Genomic DNA, 7,720 nt, shown 5'->3' with positions numbered 1-7,720 from the left:
AACTCTCCCCGCCAACTTTTTACGGGTGCTCGGGCCGGCCCGGCGGGCCACGACCCGTTTTGCCACCCTTAATTGATCCTTATAGCTTTGCATTCCCCTTCCTTTAAATCTTGTAGCAAAGTCTCATAGATTCTCTTAGCACCAGCAAGGTCAGCATTTATCGTGACTAGTTCATCGTGAGGGTTGTGGAACTTCAGATAAACGTGAATTAGGAATACTGTAACATCTAGGGCAACCGCCAAGGGTCTATCAATGATGTGGTTGCAGACGCTTTTGTAGGGAACCAACAGGAAGTGCGAGTCGACAATTCTAACATATTTCCCTTCCCTTATGATAATCATTAACTCGATGTATCCCCAAGGGTGGGTCGTCGTGCCATTTAAGGCATGTAGATTAGCTCATTCATAAGGCTACATGTTTTCTTTCTTTAGGTCCATCTTCTCGAAAAGCTCCAAGTACATGATATTGCAAAAGTTGTCGTCGTTGATCAGTATTCTAAAAACATCAAAGTGGCTGATTGTGTCTGTTGTGATCAACGGGAAGATATCATTCGAGATTCCCCCAACCTTTTCACTATCTCAGAAACCAAGCATTGGATTTTATGAGCCTTGATCGATGTAGTTTCTCCTTTCTTTTTGATGGCCATTAGCTATGTGATCTTCCTCTTCATCGCCCCCTTGTACATCTCTTGTTCTTTACTGCTTACCTTGTTCCCTCCAATCATAATATCAATTATCTTTTCCATACACTTGCTTTTCATGGAATCATCTTGGTTCCTCTTGCCATCTTTGGTGTAATTGGACATATGGCCTCTCTTGATCAAGCCCTCAATTGCACCATTCAAGTGAATGCACTCATTGCTAGTGTGTTGTAACTGTTTTTCGAAATGATAGTACTTTGATTTGTTGGTCCTAGAAGACTCCCTAATTGGGAAGGGATTCTTTATCCAGGCCTTATGGAACTTGGTGTTAGTATATTCTTTGTATATTTTCTCCTTCAAGGTTTTAAAGGGAGTGTTTTTGTCAAATCCATAATGGGTCATATGGTCGCCTCCTTCTTAAAGTTAATTGGACTCCATCCCAGATGATCGATTGGAGCTTACTTCTACCGATGTTTGATTGTCTCCTCTAGCAATAAGTTTCTCTTCATAATTCATAAAAGTTTGAGCCCTATTCAGTAGCTCTTTCAAACTATGGGCCTCCTTACGCCCCAGATTCCCACTGAAGGAGATATCCTGCTTTAAACCATTTTCAAAAATCCAGTATTTTAGTCTCTTATTGGAACCTCCAACTTCTATTACTACCTGTGTAAAGTGGTTTTCGTTCTTATGTTAGGTAATTTTGTTGAGGGAGAATATTGTGAAACGAGCAGTGAAGTTCTCAAAAAAGTCAGCCCACGAATATACACTTCTATCAGATAGAGATTTAAACGATATCATAATTGATCCTCTTAGAGTTAGTATAAAGAGCTTGTACTTTACTGAATCGCCTGTGTGATAGTAATTCACACAATCGTCAAATATACTGTACATGCTCGTCTGGACCTCCCTTTTCATTGTAACTATTTAACTTTGGAGGTTTCTCTAGTGATTTCTGGATCCATCTATAGAGGATACGAGCAGAAAGAAGATGTTGATTTCGATCTTTAACCGAAGGATTCTCCACTTGTTCCTCAGAGAGTGTGACTTCCTTCAGGACTGGGAGGAGGGGTATAACATCTCTGGCTTCTCCAATGGCTCAGAGATCTAATAGTTTCATCCAAACGAGATGCGGCTAGTTCGAGGACGACGATATGACTCCTTTGTGAAGCGGATTCTTGAACTATATTGCCTTTTGGATTTGCATTATGTCGGCTTTCTTCGAGGCAAAGTAACATTACCTCCACTGCCTACAAATTTTACTATTGAACCATGTTGTAAACATTGTTTTGTAGTTCGTTAGCGCCTTAAACACTGAGGTTGGCATTCCAACGCTCAAGTCAGTATGAGAGTAATATAAGTGAATGAAATTTGAATTCAAAATATAAGAGAAATGATGCATTTTCCTCTTATATAGTAGTAGTAGTGTTCAAGGTGTGGTTTAAATGGGTTTTAAGGCAAAAACTCATTTGATCCAAAGATAAATTTGCTTGCAATTCGGTTCGGTTTCGGATGATATATTTAAAAAAATTGATCGGGTCCAATCCAATTTAATGCAGTTTAATTGGGATCGATTTTTAAAAATTCAAATTACTAATTATATTTTAATTTATATTATAAAAATACTAATAAATCATAGGTTTGATATAATATATAACATAGAGTATATTAAAAAGTTATTATTATAGAATGAGAATGATATTAAATTTTTTTTCGTCGAATAATGAATTAATGCAATATATCATATTAATAAAAAATAAATAAATATAAAAATATATACATGTGGTTTGGTTCGATTTGGATTGGTTTTGAAAAAAAAAATCTAAAATCCGATACGAAATGAGTGATTTTCACCAAACAATCAGTTTCATTTTTTGCGGGTTTTCAATTTTTTATTGATTTGCGATTTTTATTTAGATCGGTTTGGATTTGAATACTCTTATATAGTAGAGCGATTATAACCACTTGATGATCAATTGACGTGGAATTTAGAGATCCACATATTGATCATGGATTGAGATCGTCTACATTCTTGACTAGAATAAGGCTCTGTTTGGTAAAATTAGCTGATAGCTGATAGCTGATAGCTGGTAGTTTTTAGCTGGTAGCTGGTAGTTTTTAGCTGGTAGCTGATAGTTGATAAGCTAATGTGAGTGTTTGGTAAATTAGCTGTTTCATTAGCTGATAGATACAAAATGACATTAATGACATTTTAATTAATAAGGGTAATAATATATTTTAGTTAAAATAATAAGGATATGTGGTGTGGGGGCTTTGCTAAAGGCTTGGGGTTTTGCAGTCCGCTTCGTGCAGAATTATGGGGTATTTTAGAAGGGATGAAGATGGCTCGTAGCCTTGGTTTTTCGAGGGTGATTGTGGAAACTGATTCAAAGGAAGCTGTTACTTTATGCCTCAACAATTCTAAGGAGCATGGGGTGAAGGGTAGCTTGACTAGGCAGATCTTCAAAGAGATGATGTTGCTGGAGAAGGTGGAGGTTAGACATGCCTTTAGAGAGGTGAATGGTTGTGCTCATTTGTTAGCCTTGCATGGGAAGAATCTTGGAAGTGGTTTTGAGACTTTGCTTGAGATGCCTCACTGGCTTGCTGATAGTTATGAGAAAGATTTAAAGGGTTTCCTTTACTCTAGATTTGTTGGTGTTTAGTTTGTTTTCTTCTTGGGCTTAGGCCCTCCTTGTAACCCAAAAAAAAAAAAATAATAATAATAAGGATATTAATGGAAGAAAAACTCACAAGCTACAAGCTCAAAAGCTACTTTAATTAGCTTTTGAAAAAAAAGCTAAAAGCTAGTAAAAAAACTGCAAGCTAAAAGCTAAAATAGAGTTACCAAACAGAGCTTTTTTATTAATACGAGCTGAAAAGCTAAAAGCTCTTTTTTTTGTCTTACCAAAAAGACTCTAATATACTTGTTTTACATGTGAATCCGGGAACAGTTCTGTCTCTCTGGACCGAAATACTAACTTCTCTGACCGGCCAAAAGTTGTTCATTTAAAAAATTATAATTATTTATGTAAAAAATTTAAGTCTTTTATGAGTTGAATCAATTTATTAGTTTAAAACTACTATTATTTGACCAAGTTAATTACTTGATTTTGTCTTGAATGTTAGGGGAATTCGTTCCGAACCCAATGCAGAATGATTGCTAAGTTACCTAAATCAATTAAGTATGTTCAACTAAAAATAAACAAAACAATGAAGTTGTAATGTATCAAACTTATTGAATATCCATTATTTCCAATATTAAAAATGTTACCTTCCTTTCATCTTCTCTCCAAATCACCTATGATTTTGCCTTTAAATACAAACATTTGTAAAAATTATGATTTTCATTCCACAAGAACTCTAACAACAATTACATTATTCATTCTACAAGAACTCTCAACAACAATTACATTATTCTTGTTCCTTTGAACATTAACAACAATTACAATTCTTCTATTTCTGTTCTCCATCATGATTCGTTTGTTCATCATCTCATTTTTATTTCTAGCATTAAGAGCTGAGAAGGCTAATGCTCAACTATCTTATAGAAAATTCGGAATCAAACTATTGCCTTACTCAGAAATATTTGTTGATCCATCCGGACATGGAAATTTTACTACAATTCAATCAGCAATCGATTCAATTCCGTCCGACAATAAATATTGGACGACTATTAGGATTAAGGCAGGTACATACAGGTAAAACTATTAACAATATTTCAAAATTCAATAAATTTAAAAAATATTTTTTATTGTCATTGTTGGTGAAAATATTATTTATAATTTTTAAAAAATTTAATATATTTTTGTGTTTATTTCAGAGAAAAAGTAATTATTCCAGAAGATAAACCTTATATCTTATTGAAAGGAGCAGGAAAGAGTAGAACTTTGGTTGAGTGGGATGACCATTCAGATTTAAAAATTCCTACATTTTCATCATTGGCTGACAATATTGTTGTCAAATCTATAAGTTTTAGGGTAAGAAATAATTTGACAAAATTTCTATCAATTTTTTATTTGAACCTTGATTTTTATATGGTGGCTATATGTTTATTCTTATTTTCTATTATTATTTGACCAAGTTATTGCATTTTTTCTTCAATGTTTGGGGAAGTTCGTTCCCAACCCAATATAACAATATCCGTTTTTATTTTGGTAAAATAACAATATTTGTAAGTGTAAGTATAGCTAACATTTTTAGAAATGTTCAAAATTTAAATATTTTTTTTACTATATTTATTAATTTGATTAATATTATTGAGTAATAATTTGGTTATGATGTGGAGCAGAACTCATACAACAATCCAATAAATAACAAACCTAAGATGCCTGCAATAGCTGCAAAGGTAAGTGGTGACAAAACCTATTTTTTGAGAGTTGGTTTTTATGGTTATCAAGACACTTTGTATGACTCCAAAGGAAGACATCACTACAAGCTTTGTACCATACAAGGTGCTGTAGACTTTATCTTTGGTGCAGGACAATCTTTGTTTGAGGTATGTCATTTAATTTAATTTTCGTTTAATGATCTTACACAAAATAATAGATTTGTACATGATATACGGAGCGTATTTAAGAGCGTATCTTAGAGTGGCATATTATGACTTCTAATTGATTTGTTAGAGTTGAATTATGACTAACTTATATATGGTGTTTCAAAATCCAGGCCCGACTCTACGGGTAGGCAAACAAGGCCACCGTCTAGAGCCTCACTTTTTTAAAACCCAATATTTCTTTTACTTGCATAATGTATATATGACAGATTGAGATTGTCTCAAGTGAATATTTTACTGGAGGAATAATGTGGACATTGATTCCTTTTAAAAATATTATTATTGTACCAAATTGAAAGAAATTAAATGATACGATTTCACTGCACACAAATTTAACATGAAAGAATCTGCTTCCATATATAACCACCAGTCGGTAATATCATATAGGGCTGTTTTGTAATTTCCATGTACCTGTTGCAATTTGACTGGTTACTACTTATTAGTTATGTGCTTATATACCAATATTATAATATCAAAACTTTTTAATAAAAGGTTAGAACAAACAAATAGTTAAAGATTTGAAAATTAACGGAAAACAAATTAGTACTCTATTTCTTTATCTTTAGGTTTTTAATGAGCACAAAAAATATTTAAAAAATGAAATATTTTTTATTAATAGTTAATATACTTACAGAATTATAAAAAATTTATAAAAAAATTGTAATTTATAAAACATGATTAAATTGTGTGTCTTTTAATATTTCTACTAGGTTTTTATAAAATATAATATTTTATCTTCTATTGTATTAATATAAAGAAAACTTTACCATCAAATAAATGAGAAGTATCTAATTTAGACTATTTTAAATCGATAAATCTAAAAAAAAATATTTAAATAAAAAACTAATAATTTTATTAAATCAAGATTAATTTTTATTAAAACAATCTTAACTAATTTGCCTTAGGCCTTTAAATGTATTGGGCCGGCCCTGTCAAAATCGAACCAAATCGAATTATAATAAAATGTCATTCAAATCAAATTCAACTGTCTCAATTTATCCATAACCAAATTGAATCAAAATTAGTGGTTTCTTATACCGGTTTGAGATTCCAAATTGTATCAAACAGTTAGAAGACATTTTTTCTCAAATTGAACCATTGTTAAAAAACGAAGTCGTTATACGTTTTTTTAGTTTTTTAATAAAAATTTTAAATTTATTTTTAGTATTTTTTTATTTTCAATTTTCGTGTTTCAGTTTGGAATATTTATCATTTGATTCGATTTTAGAATAGTGTGTGCAATATAGTGGGTTCAATTCAGCAATCAAACATAAATATTTGATTTTTAACTTCGGTTTGATTCGACAGATCGATTCAAATTGCAAGTTTTTTTTCAGTCCTAATGAGACATATATAATATTGTAGAATGGTGTTTTAATGTATGATAATTTGTCAATTAAATTTTGTAGAGGTGTTCCATAAATGTTATTGGTGATGGTTATATAACAGCACAAGGTAGAGAAAGTCCAAATGATTCAAGTGGATTTGTTTTCAAAGACTCTCATGTGTTTGGAAATGCTACAACTTATTTGGGAAGAGCTTGGAGACAATATGCAAGAGTCTTATTTTACAATACTAACTTGACCAATGTTATACAACCTTTGGGTTGGGATTCATGGAATTTTACTACTCATGAGTAAGTTCTCTACATTTTTATCACATCACATCAAAATAAATTAAGGTTTTTTGCCTTTAAGATTTATTTTAATTTATGTACTTGGGATTTATGTCTTGAAATAAAAATTTGCAGGAATCTAATAACATTTGCAGAGTATGGGAATTTTGGACCTAGTGCTGATACATCTAAAAGAGTGGATTGGGTTAAGAAACTTGATAAAGCAACCGTTGAGAATATGGCAAGTATGAACTTCATTGACAACAAGAAAGAATGGATTGATAATCATCCTTACTAAAAAGTTATTAGTATATGCTATTTATATTATTATGAATTTAATTACACCCATGTACATCCCAATCTTTTATAGATAAATGTTATATATTAAAAGAGTTAAAATCAAATCAAACATTTGTAAAAAATTTACAATTATAATTTATTGATGGTGTAAAATATTTTTATACTATCAATACATATCAATAAAATTTTATTATTATTAAGTTATTATTTATTAAAAAATTTAATATTCAATATTTACTTTAAAGATTGACTAATTCGTTGAAATATTTAGTCTATTTATTAATTATTTATTTTTATTTAGCTAAAATATAAATTACTACTAACATTAGTAAAATTAATTTATTTACTAAGAGGAAAGAAATTAACATGCGAGCCATGTCGGAAAACATAATACTACTTAATAAAAGTTATTTATTAGAACGTCAAAGGAGTAGGAAACTTTGATATTAGGTTCACTATTAAACATCTTTGTGATCAACAAAAGCCTGCTTTATTTTTTATTGTTGAACAAATGATTTCTCATGCTCATTTCCATGTTTAATGTCTTAACCAAGTCAGACTTAAGAGATTGCATTAAATTTTAGACTAAATCATGATTCAAACCTATGGGCTTTTT

The 7,720-nt window shown here is 31.1% G+C and overlaps 1 pseudogene; it reads left to right on the top strand.

The window, feature by feature from the left end:
* Positions 1–4,046: 4,046 nt before the first annotated feature.
* Positions 4,047–7,102, top strand: LOC131623000 (probable pectinesterase 29; annotated as a pseudogene).
* Positions 7,103–7,720: the final 618 nt, after the last annotated feature.

This window comes from Vicia villosa, unplaced genomic scaffold (assembly GCF_029867415.1).
Source record: "Vicia villosa cultivar HV-30 ecotype Madison, WI unplaced genomic scaffold, Vvil1.0 ctg.000048F_1_1, whole genome shotgun sequence".
NCBI lineage: Eukaryota > Viridiplantae > Streptophyta > Magnoliopsida > Fabales > Fabaceae > Vicia > Vicia villosa.
Note: the sequence above shows the minus strand (reverse complement) of the source record. Positions and strands in the feature narration are given on the sequence as shown.